Source organism: Podarcis raffonei, chromosome 3 (genome assembly GCF_027172205.1).
Source record: "Podarcis raffonei isolate rPodRaf1 chromosome 3, rPodRaf1.pri, whole genome shotgun sequence".
In the NCBI taxonomy this organism is placed as follows: domain Eukaryota; kingdom Metazoa; phylum Chordata; class Lepidosauria; order Squamata; family Lacertidae; genus Podarcis; species Podarcis raffonei.
In genome coordinates, this window is record NC_070604.1 from 119,582,988 (window position 1) to 119,604,447 (window position 21,460).

Here is a 21,460-nt window from a genome sequence, read left to right on the forward strand (position 1 = left end):
ACCAGACTTTTAGAAGACATCTGAAGGAAGCCCTGTTTAGGGAAGCTTTTAATGTTTGATGTATTATGGTATTTTAAGCCGTTGGAAGCCTCCCAGAGTGGCTGGGGAAGCCCAGCCAGATGGGCAGGGTATAAATAATATATTATTATTATTATTATTATTATTACATGCTGAACCCTGGGACAGGATGGCAAACAGCTAAATGGCACCTCCACTTCTTGAAGAAGTCTGCTTTATGTTTTAATGTATTATATATTTTGATCTTAGCTGCCCTGAGCCTGGCTCTGGCCGGAGAGGGTGGGATATAAATAAAATTTATTATTATTATTATTATTATTATTATTATTATTATTATTATTACTACTACTACTACTACCACCCATGAAACACCAAATATAATTTATGTGTTACATTTATATCCGTCCCCCCTTTCCTCCAAGAAGCTGAAGGGGGTGTACATGTTTCTCTCCCTGTATTGTGCCACTGTATTCTGCTCTGGTCAGACCTCACCTGGAGTACTGTGTCCAGTTCTGGGCACCACAGTTCAAGAAGGACACTGACAAACTGGAACGTGTCCAGAGGAGGGCAACCAAAATGGTCAAAGGCCTGGAAACGATGCCTTATGAGGAACGGCTAAGGGAGCTGGGCATGTTTAGCCTGGAGAAGAGGAGGCTAAGGGGTGATATGATAGCCATGTTCAAATATGTAAAAGGATGTCACATAGAGGAGGGAGAAAGGTTGTTTTCTGCTGCTCCAGAGAAGCGGACACGGAGCAATGGATCCAAACTGCAGGAAAGAAGATTCCAGCTAAACATTAGGAAGAACTTCCTGACAGTAAGAGCTGTTCGACAGTGGAATTTGCTGCCAAGGAGTGTGGTGGAGTCTCCTTCTTTGGAGGTCTTTAAGCAGAGGCTTGACAACCATATGTCAGGAGTGCTCTGATGGTGTTTCCTGCTTGGCAGGGGGTTGGACTCGATGGCCCTTGTGGTCTCTTCCAACTCTATGATTCTATGATTCTATGATTCTTTCCCTTCCTCATTTAATCTTCACAACCACCCTGTGAGGTAGGCTAGGCTGAGAGACAGGGATTGGGCCAAGGTCACCCAGGGAGCTTCACAAGCAAGTGAGGATTTGACCCCTGCTCTCCCAGGTCCTAGTATGACACTCTATGACATCACACTGGCAAGATGGAGAGAGAGAGAGAGAGAGAGAGAGAGAGAATAAATCTGTCTTATTTTCAAGGTTTGAGATTTTGCTTTGAAAAGCCTGCCTCAGAAAAACGCAATTTGACACCAACATTCAACTTTGCGCCGCTCCTCTCAAAGGCGCTGTTTCCTGGTAGGTTAAATGAATGAACGGACAAAGAACAGAATTTACTACACGCTTCTGCATGTCGCCTGCCAGCAAACTGTCGAATGTCAATTGCTACTGCGTGCCAATCACCTGACTGAGTCATACCTTCCAGAAAGTGCCAAATATCGACTGTTACATGTCAAACGCTGTCAAACGCTGCTTGCTTCTGCATGTTAGTTGTCAGGTACTCTCAGATATTGACTGTTTCATGGCAAACACTGCCAAATATTGCCAGGTATAGCGAGAGTGCTGTAGTGCAAAGTGTGTTAATGGCTACCAAGAAATTATTCAGGGTCAACGGCGATCCTGCATTGCAGGGGGTTGGACTAGATGACCTTTGAGGTTCCTTATAACTCTGGGATTCTATTCTCAAGCAACAATTACCATATCTTTTTCTATGTATAAGACACCCCCATGTATAAGATGACCCAAAATTTGAATCCCAAATTAAGAAATCAATTTCTTAATATTTCCATTTTTGACTATTTTTTTTCTTAGCAAAGAACATCCATCGTCTTATACACGGAAAACTATGATACCCACAAACACACTTTTTAAAATGAGAGTGTAATATTTTAAGGCTTTTTCAGGCACTTTCCCAGCCTTGGAAGACCTGGTATGAGGCATTTAGACAGAGTGCAATTCTTCATAACCTTAAATTTCAAATAATAAAATCAGGGGTTTGTTTTGTTTTGTTTGTATATATATAAAATCAGTATATGATCTCAGTATATTATGGTGAGCATTTAAGGTCCCCAACCCTAATCTGTGGGTTGCCATCTGATTGGATTTTATTCTGATCCTGATCTGATTTTAGGATGTATTTTAATTGATTGCCTGATTTTATGTTAATGTGTTATACATTTGATGTTAGCTGCTCTGAGCCCAGTTTTGGCCAGGGAGGGCGGGGTATAAATAAAAATTATTATTATTATTATTATTATTATTATTATTATTATTATTATTAGCAGAGGAGAAAGCTGGGAACAGCATTTTGAGGCGAAGTTTCTTTTCAAGCTCTCCTCGACACCCACCTTTCTAGAAAGTCTGTGAAAAATGGGGAGGGGGGGCAGAGAGACGACGACACGGTTTCTGTCCCAGGAGCTTCCAGCATCTAATTGTTAACCCCCCTTCCCCCGCTTTTGCTGTATTGTTTGTGTTATCAGCAATTCACATGCACCACGCTGCCCCACAGGAAAATATTTCTGCACCTGGCATTCAGCATGTATCCTGTCTGAAAAGGCTCCCATTCAACAATTCAGCCGGCACCTACCTGGGGAGGAAATCTAGGGAGAGCACACAATTGATGGAAGATACGGCAGCCAGGCATTGAAATAATGTAGAGGAAAAAAATGTGTTACCCTGAGGTTCCCTCAAGTCCCCTGGGAAAGAGGCGATGGTTCTGCGACAGAGGAGAAACTTCTTTGTCTGCAGAAATTTTCAGGTTCAGCGGATTTGTGGCTGAAGGAACTTTATTGGTAGGGCTAAGAGAGTGTCTCCATTGAGATCGCCCCTTTTTGGGGGGGGGGTGTAATGCATAAACTGTAAGGGACACGGGTGGTTTAAACCACAGAGCCTAGGACTTGCTGATCAGAAGGTTGGCGGTTCGAATCCCCACGGCGGGGTGAGCTCCCGTTGCTCGGTCCCTGCTCCTGCCAACCTAGCAGTTCGAAAGCACATCAAAGTGCAAGTAGATAAATAGGTACCGCTCTGGCGGGAAGGTAAATGGCGTTTCCATGTGCTGCTCTGGTTCGCCAGAGGCGGCTTAGTCCTGCTGGCCACATGACCCGGAAGCTGTACGCCGGCTCCCTCGGCCAGTAAAGCGAGATGAGCGCCACAACCCCAGAGTCGTCTGCAACTGGACCTAATGGTCAGGGGTCCCTTTACCTTTACCTAATGCATAGACAGGTGTACAGTATTTATACCAACAGAAATATCCCTTTTTTTAAGTCTTCAACTTCAAGTCTGGTATACAAGTCACTTAAAAAGGCACGGTTTTGTTTACAATACATATGGGGGGGGGAGTTTAAGCAAAGTTATTGAATCACCATTCAGTATAGCACAAGGCCCCCACTTTTACAAGTTAATACATTTTAAACAAAAAAACAACCCACACGCTATATAAAAAGTCATACCTGCTCACAAAACACATAGCATTAGAAAAGCAAAAAAAATCCTAAGAGTCCAAGACTTCCAGGCACATTATAGAACTAGTAACATAAATATGCAAGACAAACATAATGATGTAATGCAGTCATTCCTTTTATTTATATTGTAAGGACAGGCTTTTCCAACCTGGTGCCCTCCAGATCAAGAAAAGTTGCCAGTGTTTGGGATGTTTTAGCTCAGCAGTTCTCAACCTCTGGGTCCCCAGATGTTGTTGGACTACAACACCCATCATCCTTGACCACTGTTCATGCTGGCTAGGAATGATGGGAGTTGTAGTCCAACAACAACCTACAGGTTGAGAAACACTTTTTTGGTTTATTATCTGGAAGCGAGAGTTAGTGGAGATCGCCATCTTCAACTGTCTCAAGGGTTGTCCCGTGGAAGATGGTGCAAGCTTGCTTTCTCCTGCTCTGGAGGGCAGGACTCGAACCCAGGGCTTCAGGTTACAAGAAAGGAGAGTCTGACTAAACATTTGGGGAAAAACTTTCTGAGAGTAAGAGCTGTTCAGCAGTGGAGTAGACTCCAATGAGAAGTAGTGGACTCTCCTTCCTTGCAGGTTTATAAGCAGAGGTTGGATGGCCATCTGTCATGGATGATTTAGCTGAAATTCCTGCATTGCACAGGGTTGGGTTAGATGCCTTTTGCGGTCCTTTCCAACCCCACAATTCTATTATTATTCTATTATTATTATTTATTAAATTTGTATACCGTCCTATAACCGTGGATCTCAGGGCGGTTTAGGAAACAGGTGACTCAGAGGCGACGTGATAGAAGTTTCTCACATTGTGCATGTCTTGGAATCACAGAAATGTAGAGTTGGGAGGGACCCTAAGGCCCATCTAGTCTAACCCATTTGCAATGCAGGAATCTCAGTTAGATCATACATGACCTGAAGGAGCGTCTCCACCTCCATCATTCAGCCCGGACACTGAGGTCCAGCTCCGAGGTCCTTCTGGCGGTTCCCTCCCTGCGAGAAGTGAGGTAACAGGGAACCAGGCAGAGGGCCTTCTCAGTGGTGGCGCCCGCCCTGTGGAACGCCCTCCCACTAGATGTCAAGGAAAACAACCATCTGATGTTTAGAAGACATCTGAAGGCAGCCCTGCATCAGTAAATTTCAATGTCTAATATTTTACATTTTTTAATGTGCTGTAAGCCGCGGAGAGTGACTGAGGAAACCCAGCCAGACGGGCAGGGAATAAATAATATGTTGTTGTTGTTGTGGCCATCCAACATCAGCTTAAAGGTGGATGTTGTTGTTGTTGTTGTTTAGTCGTTTAGTCGTGTCCGACTCTTCGTGACCCCCTGGACCAGAGCACACCAGGCACTCCTGTCTTCCACTGCCTCCCGCAGTTTGGTCAAACTCATGCTGATAGCTTCAAGAACACTGTCCAACCATCTCGTCCTCTGTCGTCCCCTTCTCCTTGTGCCCTCAGTCTTTCCCAACATCAGGGTCTTTTCCAGGGAGTCTTCTCTTCTCATGAGGTGGCCAAAGTCTTGGAGCCTCAGCTTCAGGATCTGTCCTTCCAGTGAGCACTCAGGGCTGATTTCCTTCTGAATGGAGAGGTTTGATCTTCCTGCAGTCCATGGGACTCTCAAGAGTCTCCTCCAGCACCAGAATTCAAAAGCATCAGTTCTTTGGCGATCAGCCTTCTTCATGGTCCAGCTCTCACTTCCATACATCACCACTGGGAAAACCATAGCTTTTACTATACGGACCTTTGTTGGCAAGGTGATAGAGTTCTCCCCTAGAACTGGTGGACATCCTGGAAGATTCAGGACAGACGAGAGGAACTCCTATAAAAGAGGACTGGGCTTTAAGAAAGACATCAGATCTAAGATACATTAAGGACTAGTCAAATTAGGATAAAAGTGTGTATTGACAACAAGCAATACGTAATTGAAGTAAGGAATAGACGGGAGGTCGGGTCTATAGTTCAAAGACCAATATTTGCTTTATTGTTTTGTAAGTAATATTGTGGGGCAGGATGTGGGTGGCGCTATGGGTTAAACCACAGAGTCTAGGACTTGCCGATCAGAAGGTTGGCGGTTCGAATCCCCGCGACGGGGTGAGCTCCCGTTGCTCGGTCCCTGCTCCTGCCAACCTAGCAGTTCGAAAGCACGTCAAAGTGCTTTCAAAGGTACCGCTCCTGCGGGAAGTTGAACGGCATTTCCGTGCGCTGCTCTGGTTCGCCAGAAGCGGCTTAGTCCTGCTGGCCACATGACCCGGAAGCTGTACGCCGGCTCCCTCGGCCAGTAAAGCGAGATGAGCACCGCAACCCCAGAGTCGGCCATGACTGGACCCAACAGTCAGGGGTCCCTTTACCTTTACCTTTAAGTAATATCGTGTTCATAGAATCATAGAATCATAGAGTTGGAAGAGACCACAAGGGCCATCGAGTCCAACCCCCTGCCAATCAGGAAACACCATCAGAGCACTCCTGACATATGGTTGTCAAGCCTCTGCTTAAAGACCTCCAAAGAAGGAGACTCCACCACACTCCTTGGCAGCAAATTCCACTGTCGAACAGCTCTTACTGTCAGGAAGTTCTTCCTAATGTTTAGGTGGAATCTTCTTTCCTGCAGTTTGGATCCATTGCTCCGTGTCCGCTTCTCTGGAGCAGCAGAAAACAACCTTTCTCCCTCCTCTATGTGACATCCTTTTATATATTTGAACATGGCTATCATATCACCCCTTAACCTCCTCTTCTCCAGGCTAAACATGCCCAGCTCCCTTAGCCGTTCCTCATAAGGCATCGTTTCCAGGCCTTTGACCATTTTGGTTGCCCTCCTCTGGACACGTTCCAGTTTGTCAGTGTCCTTCCTGAACTGTGGTGCCCAGAACTGGACACAGTACTCCAGGTGAGGTCTGACCAGAGCAGAATACAGTGGCACTATTACTTCCCTTGATCTAGATGCTATACTCCTATTGATGCAGCCCAGAATTGTATTGGCTTTCTTAGCTGCCGCGTCTCACTGTTGGCTCATGTCAAGTTTGTGGTCAACCAAGACTCCTAGATGCTTTTCACATGTACTGCTCTCAAGCCAGGTGTCACCCATCTTGTATTTGTGCCTCTCATTTTTTTTGCCCAAGTGCAATACTTTACATTTCTCCCTGTTAAAATTCATCTTGTTTGTTTTGGCCCAGTTCTCTAATCTGTCAAGGTAGTTTTGAAGTGTGATCCTGTCCTCTGAGGTGTTAGCCACCCCTCCCAGTTTGGTGTCATCTGCAAATTTGATCAGGATGCCCTTGAGTCCATCATCCAAGTCGTTGATAAAGATGTTGAATAAGACCGGGCCCAACTATGTTCATTTTCATTTGTATTTCTGTTTTTCTTCTTCTCGGTGTATCAACAAAAAAATCAAATAATTTATTTTATTTTATTTTTAAGAGGATTGGGCAAATTCATGGCTAGTGGCAATGATGGTTGTGCTGTGTCTTCACAGCCAGAGGCAGCGATTCTACTGAATATCAGTTGTTCCCGAATCCTGCTTCTGGGTTTCCCAGGGTTGCCTGTGAAGAATTCGAGTTGAGATGGACGGCAGCAGGGAGAGAAACTGAAATCGATTCTCTCGCCCATAGTTGCAGTCCGTAACACCTGAAGAGTGCCAGGTTTGCTGGGGGTGGAAGGGATACATTTCTGTTTTCCCCCTTTGCTATTCACACAGGTTTCTTGTTTTTGTTTTTTAAAGCCAGTAGGGCCCTGATGCCCCCTGGCGGAAGTTCCCAATAAAGCAACACAACAAGGGCTGCTTCTAGATTGTAGTCTTTGAACGCCACTGCTCTTCTGCAATAAGCTGCATGGGAGAACTGCAACAGACTTTGCAGAGTTTCGTGGCTGTAGCGATTCTGGGTGTGTACATGCCTCTTGGGTTCTATCCAGTTTAAAGGTCAGCACCAATAGGGGAGGAGGTGAAAAAGGAGGATCGTAAACTATTTCAATATGCCACGGCAGCAGCTAGGATTCTCGTGGCTCAAAAGTGGAACTCACAGGAGATTCCAAAGGTAATGGAGTGGCAGACCAAACTTTTTGAGTATACAGAATTGGCTAAAATGACTTATAAAATTGGAGACCAAAAAGGGACAAAGTTTGAAGAAGAGTGGAGTAAATTTGTTGCATACATAAGAATTAACTGCAGAAGTTTAAAAACTGTAGCAGGGTTAACATAAATCCTGTGATGTGTATAGAGCGTAAATAAGAACCTGCAAGAGAAGATATAAATTAAGAAAACCGAAGCAGGGAAGGAAGGAAGTCTGGGCGTGAACTTACACAATGTAAATAAGACGACACAAAATGTTGATTGTAAAAGACTAAGTTTTATTTATGTTTTGTGAAAAAACCAATAAAAAGCATTTGGATAAAGGTCAGCACCAACACTTTGAATTGTGCTCAGAAACAAGGCTTAGAAAGGAAGAGAATGTGCAAATTCGCCTTAGTGGCATTTGATGGTGATTTGCCAGCCTTTGGGGTTCAGCAGGGATGCCGAAAGACCTGGCAGAATGTGTATAAGTAGCATCATCTCACCTACTCTGTTTCCGATTTCTGGTGTGGGACCCGTTGCGCACAATAGAGTTCCTTCGATTGGCAGGAGAGAGGAGGCTGTTTCCTGTTATGAAAACACAGCCAGGAGCCTGACACTCAGGGTGGCGGAATCTGGGTATTGGTGCAATAAACAATGCCGATTCAGACCTGCAACAGAAAACACAATAGCACGTCCCCTATCATTGAGAAGGCAGGAGCACTTGGTGTGACCCCAAGAGCATGGACCCTCCACCACAACTAATAAATAATAATAAATTTTTATTTATACCCTGCCCTTCCCGGTTCAGGAAGCCGGGCTCAGGGCGGCTAACAACAAATTTAAAACACTTAACTGATGCTACAAAAAAAAAAAAAACACAGCATAAAGTACGGTATAAAGCGTAAATAACAATAAAATTAAAAATCAATTTAGGCAGAATTCCATCCAATAAACATTAGATGATCACCAGGGCTAGCTGGCTAAATTAGTCCCACTTGGGCCAGCGAGGGGACCAGGGGAGAACCAGCTGTGGGATCCCAGAGCAAGTAATCTTCATAAAAAGGGGAGGGGGAGGGAAGGAAGGGGAACAAAAGATCAGGCCAGGTTCAAATTGAAAGCCAGGTGGAATAGCTCTGTCTTAAAGGCCCAGCGGAAGGAAGTTAAATCCTGCAGGGCCCTGGTCTCATGGGACAGAGCATTCCGCCAGGTCAGAGCCACCACTGAGAAGGCCCTGGCCCTGGTGGAGTATAATCTGACTTCCTTAGGGCCTGGGACCTCTAAACTATGATTATTCATGGACATTAAGGTCCTCTGCAGGGCATACCAGGAGAGGCAGTCCTGTAAGTACGGGGCCCTAAGTTTAAACTGCTTTATAGGCAGGAACCAAATGCGATTCAATGCACACAAATCCAAAGAGATGCACCAAAGGGAAATAATAATAAGAATCTAAAATTCACATAAACTCAAAGGGGGCTGAGCTTCCGGGAGAGAGTCCTTGGGGTCATAGTGGGTGGCTCAGTAAAGAGTCACCCAGTTGGTGCCACCTGTGAAAAAGGTGAATGTCATGCAATGGATTGTTAGGAAGGGGCAACAGAGCACATTCGTGTTCTTTTGTTAAATTCCAGGCGGACCTATTGGGGAAATATTAGCCAATCGTTTTAGAGGACCATTAGCAAGCAAGCAGCCTCAATAAGGATGGCAGGCCTGCAACTGTAATCTTGCTTCCAGGAGAGGCAGAGAACCCCCTGAAATCTATGGGTATAGTAGGGCGGTATACAAATTTAAATAATAATAACTCTAGTCCTAGGTAACTTATGTAGATGTTGTCGGCATGCGGAGGGCCGGGAGGCTAGCTGACAAGCCCCAGCTGTGCCGTCTCCATCCATCGGCCCGTGCTCTGACATAAATCAGCGACCCGGACTTCAAAAGCCAGGGCACAATATTAGCAGAGTGTACTGCGCACATAGAGTAGGCGTGAGGCTTGTGAAGTCAATCTACAGCTACAGATTTATTAAACATAAATCAGAACTAGTTATCCCCTGCTTGGACTACTGCAATCCGCTCTACATGGGGCTACCTTTGAAGGTGGCCCAGAAACTGCAATTAATCCAGAATGGGACAGCTAGACTGGTGACTGGGAGCGGCTGCCGGGACCACATAACACCGGTCCTGAAAGATCTGCATTGGCTCCCAGTACATTTCCGAGCACAATTCTAAGTGTTGGTGCTGACCTTGAAAGCCCTAAACGGCCTCGGTCCAGTATACCTGAAGGAGCGTCTCCACCCCCATCGTTCTGCCCGGATGCTGAGGTCCACTGCCAAGGGCCTTCTGGCGGTTCCCTCATTGCGAGAAGTGAGGTTACAGGGAACCAGACAGAGGGCCTTCTTGGTAGTGGCGCCCGCCCTGTGGAACACCCTCCCTTCAGATGTGAAGGAAATAAGCAGCTAACTTATCTTTAAAAGACAGCCCTGTTTAGGGAAGTTTTTAATATTTAATGCTGTATTGTTTTTAACACTCAATTGGAAGCCACCCAGAGTGGCTGGCGAAACTCAGCCAGATGGGCAGGATATAAATTATTATTATTATTATTATTATTATTATTATTATTATTATTATTATTATTATTATACAAAGAAACATGTTGTCTCTCATGTCGTCTCACAGAAGTTCCTAGCAAGCTGTGCTGGAATGTAAACAGACATGTGACACACAACAATCTCATGCCTGTTCCTTAAGGTGGAATGGAAATGTCAACAGAAACAACCCAGAATGGGGTCACGCCTTCCGTGTGCAGCAACATCTGGCTAGCACTTGGGACCGGATGAGCATCTTCGTGCAAATAGTTGCCTATATCAATATTGCTGTGCCCAGTAGACACTTTGCTTACCTGCGTTTCCCTTGCTAGATCTGGATTCCTTAAACCCTATATAGCTCAGCTGGTAGAACATGAGGCTCTTCCTCGCAAGGTCGTGAGTTCAAGCCCCACATTGGGTGAAAGATTCCTGCATTGCAAGGAACGCAGGGCGAGATGAGCTTTGTGGTGCCTTCCAACTTGATGATTCAGTGAAAATGTGTCAAGGAAATATGAAGTCCTGCACTGCAGCAGTTTGGACTAGATGACGCGTTGGGTCCCTTCCAATTCTACAATTCTACAAAGTCCTAAATAAAGTTTCATAGGGGAAAGCACTATCAAAGGCCACTAGCTATGATGGTTCTCCTCTGCCTTCATGGCTGGAGACAATGATGATTCTGAATATCGGTTTCTGGAAGCCACAGGAGGGGAGGGGATTTTTTTGTGATCAGGTCTGGTTTGCAGGCTTTCCACTGCAAGAACAAGAAACTGGACTAGTTGGGCCACTGCTCTCATCCAGCAGGTTCGTCTTACGATCTTAAACATACTTAGGACATGTCCCTGGGTGTCAACATGGGTTCTCCTGGAAACCAGGAGGAATGGTTGAGAGTGTTGGGTAGATAGATAATTTATTACGGTCGGAGACCAGCTTATAAAACATACTTGGGGGTACAGTCACAGAAGGAAAACAAGCAATTAAAACAATGTACAACAATAAATTTAAAAACAATGTACAACAATAAACTACCGCAGGGAGCTGACCCAGAGTCACCCATAGAACCAAGTTTGGAGATTTTCTTAACGAACTAGTTTGAGTTGGGAGATGGTCTGTGCCTACAGATCTGTACACAGAATCTGGTGACCATCCGGGTTGTCTTTCTGTTGCCTAACAGGAAAAGGTCGAGTTTTGCTTTTCCAGGAGGACAGCGAGCCTCACCAGCAGGGGATCAATGGTCTTACTACATGCCTCTTCATAAAAGGGACATCTAAAGAACAAGTGCTCTAGGCTTCCTATCTCCCCCAATGAACAGGCGCAAAGTCTCTGAGCATATGGGACTTTTTTAAAGACTCCTTCCAGGACCGGCGAGGGCAGAGCCGAGCTTCTGACAAGTGTAAAGGCCCTTCTTGCATTTTTAGATACGAGAAAGAAGAGATATGCTGCTGGTGCAGCTATATATCTTCCGATTTCTCCAATTTTATAGTCGGGGCACCTTGTGCTGTCCCATTGTCTTTCGGTGTCTATGATTCTTTGCCTGACTGTAGCTTTTGCCTAGCCCAAGCCCAGACTCAGAAGGGCTTGAGGGGCAAAACCCAGTTTGTGAAGGGTGTTCAGGACTGTTGTCTGCCAGGAGACAGTTGGGTATGTTCAGCCTGGAGAAGAAAAGACAGAGAGGTGAGAGGATACCTGAAGTCCCCTGGGGAAGAGGTGGTGGTTCTGTGCTAGAGGAGAAACTTCTTTGTCTGCAGAAATTTTCAAGTTCAGTGGATGTTTGGCTGAAGGGACTTTATTGGTATGGCTATCTTCATTGAGATCTTCCATTTATTTAAATTTTAAGGACAGCCTTTTCCAACCTAGCGCCCTCCAGATCAAAGGGATGGATCAACGTCCCTATGAAGAAAAGTTGCAGTGTTTGGGATGTTTTAGTTTATTATCTAGAACAGGCATAGGCAAACTCGGCCCTCCAGATGTTTTGGGACGACAACTCCCATCATCCCTGACCCACTGGTCCTGTTAGCTAGGGATCATGGGAGTTGTAGTCCCAAAACATCTGGAGGACTGAGTTTGTCTCCCTGTGATATGCCAAGTTACAGGAAACCAGGCAGAGGGCCTTCTCAGTAGTGGCACCCGCCCTGTGGAACGCCCTCCCACCAGATGTCAAAGAGAACAACTATCAGACTTTTAGAAGACATCTGAAAGCAGCCCTGTTTAGGGAAGCTTTTAATGTTTAATAGACTATTGTATTTTAATATTCTGTTGAAAGCCGCCCAGAGAGGCTGGGGAAACCCAGCCAGATGGGCGGGGAACCGGCAAGCCACTCCAGTATCCCTGCCAAGAAAACTTCATGGACAATAATAAATTATTATTATTATTATTATATAAGCAGCTGGGAATGTTTAGCCTGAAAAAGAGCAGAGCGAGAGGAGATAGCCATCTTCAACTACAGTGGTACCTCGGGTTACAGATGCCTCAGATTACATACGCTTGAGGTTACAGACTCCACTAGCCCAGAAATAGTACCTCGGGTTAAGAACTTTGCTTCAGGATGAGAACAGAAATCGTGCGGCAACAGTGGGAGGCCCCATTAGCTAAAGTGGTACCTCAGGTTAAGAACAGTTTCAGGTTAAGTACGGACCTCTGGAACGAATTAAGTACTTAACCTGAGGTACCACTGTACGCAGTTCCAGTACCTCTCAGGTGGGCACCATTGCAGGCCAGCTGCCTGACGATGACAGTGCTGTTTCATGATGTAGAGAAGCAACGGTCAAGGCTTGCTCCTCTGTGGGTGCCTGTGCCCTGCAGGCCAGGCTGACACTGGGGCGCAAGCTTGGAGACCAGAAGGTGGACCTGAAACAATGGCTTCAAGTTACAACAAAGGAGATTCTGACTAAACATAAGGAAGAACTTTCTGATGGTAAGAGCTGTTCGACTGTGGACTGGACTCTCCCAGAGGCTGGCGGACTCTCCTTCCTTGGAGGTTTTCAAACAGAGGTTGGAGGGCCACCTTGCCAGGGTTTCTCTAGCTGTGATTCCTGCACTGTAGGGAGGGGTGGACTAGATAAACTTTGAGGGTACCCTTCCAACTCTGCAATTCTCCGATCCTATGACTCTGTGTGCCTTCACCGCGGGAAACACCGGTGGATCCCGGTTGTCACGTAAGGCGTGGAAGGGCATCCGCTGTGTTTTACTAAAACAGCGCTCGCTTCTTCAGAAGGGAAGCTGGGTTTGCCAAGCGCATTCAGAGAAAAAGAAAAGAACAACAACAACTCGGGGAACCATCCCACGCAATTGCAACATCGCCCATTCAAGAATAATTGCCATGATAATGATTCACCGGGGAAACTGGCGGCCGTCAGAACAACAACCTTTGGTGGAAGGTCTGGAAGCCTGGGTGGTGTTCCCTGGCATCAAACCGACATGGACGCTGCCTGTGTTTCTTTGCCATGAATGAGCGCAGAAGTACCCACGAGGGTAAGAGGAAACCCCCAATGTAGTTCTGAATAGACCTGTGAAGAGGGATAATAAAAGTTGTCCTGGATTTCCTCTCTCAGCAGGTGTTTCCTTCGGTCCTCCTATTCATTCATACTTTGGGTAGCCAGAGGCTGCCAAGATTATCATTATTATTATTCTTGTAGGAATGCCCCGCCACATTTTACTGGCCTGCATGTGAGAGAAAGCCAATTTACTCGCTCAGTTCTCCAACTGTGGCTCTCTCAGTAGTGCCGAATTAATAGCTGCCAAACTGTATATATTCCCTTTTTTTCCCCTCCCCAATTTTTATTCATTTTATAACACAAATAAAAAACACAGACAGAAAAGACAAACAATACGAACAAATTCTTGTCATATCCTTATTTTCTAAACATTGTTAAGTTGACTTTCCCAAGTCCCACCTATCTGATTTTCATTTTACTTCAACTTTAGCAATTTAGATATATCATAATTTCAAACCATCTTTTTTTATATAATCATACTTAAAATAACTTCACATTTTATCACTTACAAATAATACTATTTTAAAATACCCTCTCTTCTACTTCTAACGCTACAGCCTATATCAACTTCCAAAGCTATTCTAGGGTTTAAATATTAACATATTTTTTTAAATATTCCTTAAACTTCTTCCACCATCTCTTCTCTCTGGTCTTGGAGTCTCCCGGTCAGTTCGGCAAGTTCCATGTAGTCCATCATCTTCATCTGCCAGTCTTCGATAGTTGGTAAATCTTGTTTCTTCCAATTCTTCGCTAACAATATTCTCGCAGCTGTTGCGGCATACAGAAAAAAGTAACATCCTTTTTGGGGATTTCACCCCGCGAATTGTATGTCTTCCTGGGGCAATTAAGATTGACACCTAACATTTGAACATGGGCACACACTCCACCAATGTACCAGCTCCCCCCAATGTACTCCCCCCCCCAGTGTACCAGCAGTGGAGGCAAAGTATCACAGTCATGGCTAGTAGCCTGTCGCGAATACTTCACGGAGCTTTAGCAGAAATGCTCAGAGTTCCAGGTTCTTCAGTGCATTATATTTATTGTGAGCTATATATATAGAATCTCTTCATGGATCACTGCCTTACCGTGAAGAAGGGGCTTGAATAACTCAGAGAAGCTATGAACTACGCTGTGCAGGGCACCCAAGATGGACAGGTCATAGTGGAGAGTTTTGACCAAACGTGATCCACCTGGAGCAGGAACCGACGCCTGCTTCTTGGGAGAAAAGCAATGACAAACCTAGACAGCATCTTAAAAACCAGAGACATCACCTTGCCAACAAAGGTCCGTATAGTTAAAGCTATGGTTTTCTCAGTAGTGATGTATGGAAGTGAGAGCAGGACCATCAAGAAGGCTGATCGCCGAAGAATTGATGCTTTTGAATTATGGTGCTGGAGGAGACTCTTGAGAGTCCCATGGACTGCAAGAAGATCAAACCTATCCATTCTGAAGGAAATCAGCCCTGAGTGCTCACTGGAAGGACAGATCCTGAAGCTGAGGCTCCAAGACTTCGGCCACCTCATGAGAAAACTCCCTGGAAAAGACCCTGATGTTGGGAAAGTTCGAGGGCACAAGGAGAAGGGGACGACAGAGGGCAAGATGGTTGGACAGTGTTCACTTCAGCTAATGGGGCCTTCTGCTGCTGCTGGGCCGCTGGAGCACAATTTCTGTTCTCATCCTGAAGCAAAGTTCTTAACCCGAGGTACTATTTTCTGGCTTAGCGGAGTCTGTAACCTGAAGCGTATGTAACGTGAAGCATATGTAACCCGAGGTACCACTGTACCTATTTATCTACTTGCACTTTGATGTGCTTTCGAACTGCTAGGTTGGCAGGAGCTGAGACAGAGCAACGGGAGCTCACCTCGTCGCGGGGATTCGAACCGCCGACCTTCTGATGGGCAAGGCTCAGTGGTTTAGACCACAGCTACAGAGCTAGGTGAACCAATGGTGTTACTGAATATAAGGCAGCTTCTTAGGTTAGAGAGAGAGAGAACACGAACAAATAGGAGAATGACCAGGGTGTCTATGCAGATGTTACCAAGGGAAGGTGCGATTCCCACACTGAAGAGGAAATGCTGAGCCTTTTCTGGAAGCCCCGAAATCCGTCTGAGGAAGTGGCAGCGAGTCGGATTCTCAGAGGCAGAGGGAGATGAAGGTAAAAGGGGGGTCTGGAAGGCATCTATTCTTAGAGAAAAGGCGGTGGGGGGAGGCAGAACGGCAGCAGGGGTTGGGAAGGGGGGTTTATTATTGTGAGTCTTTGTTTACTCCAAGAACTGAATGAATCAAATGACCTTGTTGATTGTCAAAAGTCTGAATGGAGAGCAAGGTGTGAAGGGGGAGGGGGAGGGCATTCTGTTATTATTGTTCATTCACAACTTTTCCCCCTTTTATTTCCTCTCCTTCATATTATTGCCGAAAACAAAACAAGAAAAAAGGTGAGGAAGACTGAACTTCCTCCATCTTCTCAGATCCATTTATGTGGATTTCCGAGTAGGGATATGAAGGCAGGGGTGGATAAATTCACTTTTGTTCGCACTCTAATGAGAAATGATCCAATTCAGTTTCTGAAGCAGTGCACAAACAGAAACGCGACTCTCCTTCAAAAGTCGCACTTCCCTGAATTTTGTGATGGAGCTCTCCAGCCCAAGGACACGCGCGAAAATTTGTAAATAAGGAGAAAGTGTGCATTAAAATGCCTAAATGAAACAAAAAGGTGTTGTATTAGGGGAAATTGCATCACAAAAACACGTGTATTGGCCTAAACTGCCTACAAAAATATTAGGATGAATTTGTTATCTGCTTGGAGAAATACTTTGGACTCTTTCACGCAAGCTCTTTATATGGTTCCTGCCTCTTTCAGCTGATTTGAGGCCGTGGGGCAGTCTTCCAGCAGAGGTTCAGCACACACTCTCACTTTTGACTTTCAGGAGTCCCTTGAACACTTTTCAATGCTAACAAACCTATGCAGTTCTTGAGCGCTTAAGTCATTTTGATGATCGTTCTATATTGTCTGCTAAGAGTGGCGCTGTGGTCTAAACCAATGAGCCTCTTTGGCTTACTGATCAGAAGGTTGGCAGTTCGAATCCCCGTGACGGGGTGAGCTCCCATTGCTCTGTCCCAGCTTCTGCCAACCTAGCAGTTTGAAAGCATGCCAGTGCAAGTAGATAAATAGGTACCGCTCTGACAGGAAGGTAAACAGTTTTCCTGTGTGTTCTGGCTTCTGTCATGGTGTTCTGTTGCACCAGTAGTAGTTCAGTCATACTGGCTACATGACCCGGAAAGCTGTCTGTGGACAAACACCGGCTTCCTCGGCCTGAAGCGAGATGAGTGCTGCAACTCCCATAGTTGCCTTTGACTGGACTTAACCACCCAGGGGTCCTTTACCTTACCTTAAAAGGTAAAGGTAAAGGGACCCCTGACCATTAGGTCCAGTCGTGACCGACTCTGGGGTTGCGGCGCTCATCTCACTTTATTGGCCGAGGGAGCCGGCGTAGAGCTTCCGGGTCATGTGGCCAACATGACTAAGCCACTTCTGGCGAACCAGAGCAGCGCACGGAAACACCGTTTACCTTCCCACCGGAGTGGTACCTATTTATCTACTTGCACTTTGACGTGCTTTCGAACTGCTAGGTTGGCAGGAGCAGGGACCGAGCAACGGGAGCTCACCCCGTCGTGGGGATTCGAACAGCCGACCTTCTGATCGGCAAGTCCTAGGCTCTGTGGTTTAACCCACAGCGCCACCCGCATCCCTTTACCTTACCTTTACCTTTATACAGTGGACGCTCAGGTTGCGAACGTGATCCATGTGGGATGCACATTCGCAACCCGCAGCGTTTGTAACTTGCAACGGCGCATCAGCGCACGCGCAGGTTGCGATTCAGCACTTCTGTGCATGTGCAAAAAGCAATTTAGCGCTTCTGCGCATGCTTGACCCCCAAAACCTGGAAGTAACCCGTTCTGGTACTTCTGGGTTTCAGCGGGTCCGTAACCCCAAAAAAGCAACCTGAAGCGTCTGTAACCTGAGGTATGACCCTGGTTTTGCAAGAGAGCAGTCTAGAAATACTTTTATAACTTTATGAACAAATGCATAAAGTCTTCTCTTGCTTTGCAAAGAAATGAACCTCGTCCCCTGGCATCGCCCACTGCTATGCCAGGCACTAGGAAGATTGGCAAACTCCCACAGGGCACTGCAGAAAGGCACTTATGGGCTTGCATGGGCTGGCATGACCAGCTAGGGAAAGACTCTCATAAACCAAGTCTCGCCTCCCCGCCACTGTTCCTTCCCCCAAAAGAGTTTGCCCAGAAAGCTCCTAAAAACGGTATCAGTTTTGAAGCGAGAGCAGGAGTGTTTTCTCATTGCTAGGCAGAACATAAGATATTCCAGGGGAGGCAGAAGGACCCTAGTGGGTTGGGAAGGCAATGCTGCCACCTAGGGGCTTTAATGAGGAACTACTCCATTCCTTGAAAAGACGGTGCGATCTGCACTGGTGACTCAGCCCCTGGAGCTGAGTTGAGCCTCCTTCAGTCTCTTCCAAGGAACTATTTGCCTTGGCTAACTGCTTGGCTCCCCTTCTAAGCCCCCTGCCCCCCCTCTCCCATGCTCCCCACTGATGCCAAAAGGAATGCAGCACCCATTGAAAGATCTGAGGGGAATAAGTACCATATTTTTCTCTGTATAACATGCCCCCATGTATAAGACACCCCCTATTTGGGGGGACTCCAAATTGAGAAAATGGGGGGAGATTGTATCTGTGTACAAGACGACCCACAATTCTGAACGTGATTTTAAAATAATAAAACCCTAGCCTTATACACGGAAAAGTATGGTAAAAGGACCCCTGACCGTTAGGTCCAGTTGCGGACGACTCTGGGGTTGTGGTGCTCATCTTGTTTACTGGCCGAGGGAGCCGGCGTACAGCTTCCGGATCATGTGGCCAGCATGACAAAGCAACTTCTGGCGAACCAGAGCAGCGCACAGAAACGCTGTTTACCTTCCTGCTGGAGTGGTACCTATTTATCTATTTGCACTTTGACATGCTTTTGAACTGCTAGGTTGGCAGGAGCTGGGGCAGGGCAACGGGAGATCACCGCGTCGCGGGGATTCAAACCGCCGACCTTCTGATCGGCAGGCCCTAGGCACATCAAGCAAGGGGGAACGACAAGGGAGGGAATAAACACACACAGAGACAGGAACATGGGAAGAAGCTCGGACACTGAGCTATGGTCCTTTCCAAAGTCCTCATCAAGCCCAGCAACACTCTGGTCTCCCAACTGCGTTCAGGTCTCGGCAGTGATGGCTGGAATCCCCTGGGACTCTTAGGGCAGATGGCAGGACGCCGAGACAGTAGGTGGTGCAAGAGAAGAAGAAGAAGAGTTTGGATTTGATATCCCGCTTTATCACTACCCGAAGGAGTCTCCAAGTGGCTAACATTCTCCTTTCCCTTCCTCCTCCACAACAAACACTCTGTGAGGTGAGTGGGGCTGAGAGACTTCAGAGAAGTGTGACTGGCCCAAGGTCACCCAGCAGCTGCATGTGGAGGAGCGGAGACGCGAACCTGGTTCCCCAGATTACGAATCTACTGCTCTTAATCAATGATCGGTGGGGCCAAGTGTGACGTTAACATATGAGAGTGCTGGAGGTGAAATAGTTAAACAAGGTTACGCAATCAGAAGCCAGGGGATGGAGTCAGAGGGACTATAAAACCAGCTCTGGGAGGGGCAAAGGGGGGAGTTCATTGGGAGTTGGGTGGTTGGTTGGAGTGAATTGGGATAGAGCGAAATAAGCTGAGTCAGGAACAGTTAGGAGCTAGGAAGACAAGTAAATATCTGAGAGGTGGTTTAGTGAGTGAGAGCAGGTAGCGGAAGTTGTAGGTCTGGATAGGCACCCCATGATTGTAATTGACCGATACCATTTATGAAACCACACACTTGTTAAACTGCAATAAATAAACAGAAGTTTATGTTCCAACTTAACCCTGACTGGACTCAGTATTTTACCAGGTAGGGCCTGGATGGTGGCAGCGAGAAATCAAGTGGTGGCACAGGGATCAATAGACGGTGAAACATCTGGGGACCCTGTGTGATCGCCACACCAAATAACTCTGGCTTCGTCACATCACGGATTACTGCAACGTGCTATTGCATTTGGTCAGGCAGCAGCAGCTACTGCAAAATGCAGCGGCCAGACTGCTCACAGGAGGCGGCTACTGGCAACAGGGTAGTCAGCTACTGAGATTGCTGCACCGATTGCCAATTTGCTACCTTGCCAGGCTCAAGGTTTTTGTGTTTATCTACAAAGCCCTAACCAACTTGGGCCCAGCGCACTTTGGGGTCCACCTGATTCCTTATACTACTACTCGATCCCTGAGATCCTTGGGTGGGGCACGTCTGGTGGTTCCCCAAACCCCTGAGGTTCGGTCGGCCTTTACTTGGGACCAATCCTTTAGCATGGAAGGTCTTGCTCTGTGGCACTCCCTGCAGGTGGAGGCCCAGCAGGAATAATCCATGCTTTCTTTTAGACATACCCTAAAACTGTGTGGCGAGGGAGGCGGGTGGCGCTGTGGGTTAAACCACAGAGCCTAGGACTTGCTGATCAGAAGGTCGGCGGTTCAAATCCCCGCGACGGGGTGAGCTCCCATTGCTCGGTCCCTGCTCCTGCCCACCTAGCAGTTTGAAAGCATGTCAAAGTGCAAGTAGATAAATAGGTACCACTCCAGCAGGAAGGTAAACAGCGTTTCCGTTTGCTGCTCTGGTTCGCCAGAAGCGGCCTAGTCATGCTGGCCACATGACTGTATGCTGGCTCCCTCGGCCAATAAAGTGAGATGAGCGCTGCAACCCCAGAGTTGTCCGCGACTGGACCTAATGGTCAGGGGCCCCTTTACCTTTAAAACTGTGTGGCAGTGCATGCATTTGCAAAGTGATTTTTTAAAACAACGACAAGAACTAGTATTTATTATTTTTTGTACTGTTTTAAAATGTAATTGTTGTAGTTTTAAAATTACAAGGGAAGGAATAAAATTACAGAAGGAAAAAAAGAAAGGGATGAGAGAAGATACCAAAAGAAAAGCAGTATCAGAGCAGACATGGAGAAAGATTACACTTGTTGAGGTTTAACGAATACTTCTACATATTTGGAAAAGAAAATATCACAGTAATTACCAATATGTGGAATGCAGAATGGGTTAAACAAAAACGTTAATCTTTAGCGATGTTTTTATCTACCTCATTGTAATTGTGCATGCTGAATGCCGCCTTGGTGTATTTTTGGGGGGCAAGCATTTCTGTTTTATCTAAGAAATAAATGGTTGGTACTATTGATTCAAATGCCTAATACATGCCAGGAGCTGCACAGAGATAAAGAAAGTCTCTCTCCCCCACAGCCAGTAAACAGCCTTAAAACACACACACACACACACACACACACACAAAGGGTGAGGAAAGTGGCAGGAAGAGGGGGAAACTTTCCACAAGGCAGGGAATGAAAAGATAAAGGTGCGAAGGAATAATTCCCATCTCCTGCTGAGAACTTCTCAGCAGCCTCTTTGCAAACAATTGCTCTTACTGCAGATTTGTGAGCATACAGTGAGGCAAAAGCCATTAATAATAGCACTATCAGTGATGCAAATGATCCTTCTGCAACTGGCATCCTTCCAGATGTTGTGGATGACCCCTCCCGTCATGATGTCATGCAGACTGAGATCAGGTGATTGACAGGTGAGTGATGCTGCCCGTCTGTCCAAAGCGGACACACACTCCTGTAGCGTCCTGACCCGGTGTAGTGTATTTGGTGGTGCAGGTCTGAGAGAAGAGGGCCAGAGGCAAATTCTGGATTGCCAGGGGTGGGTCAGAGGTGGT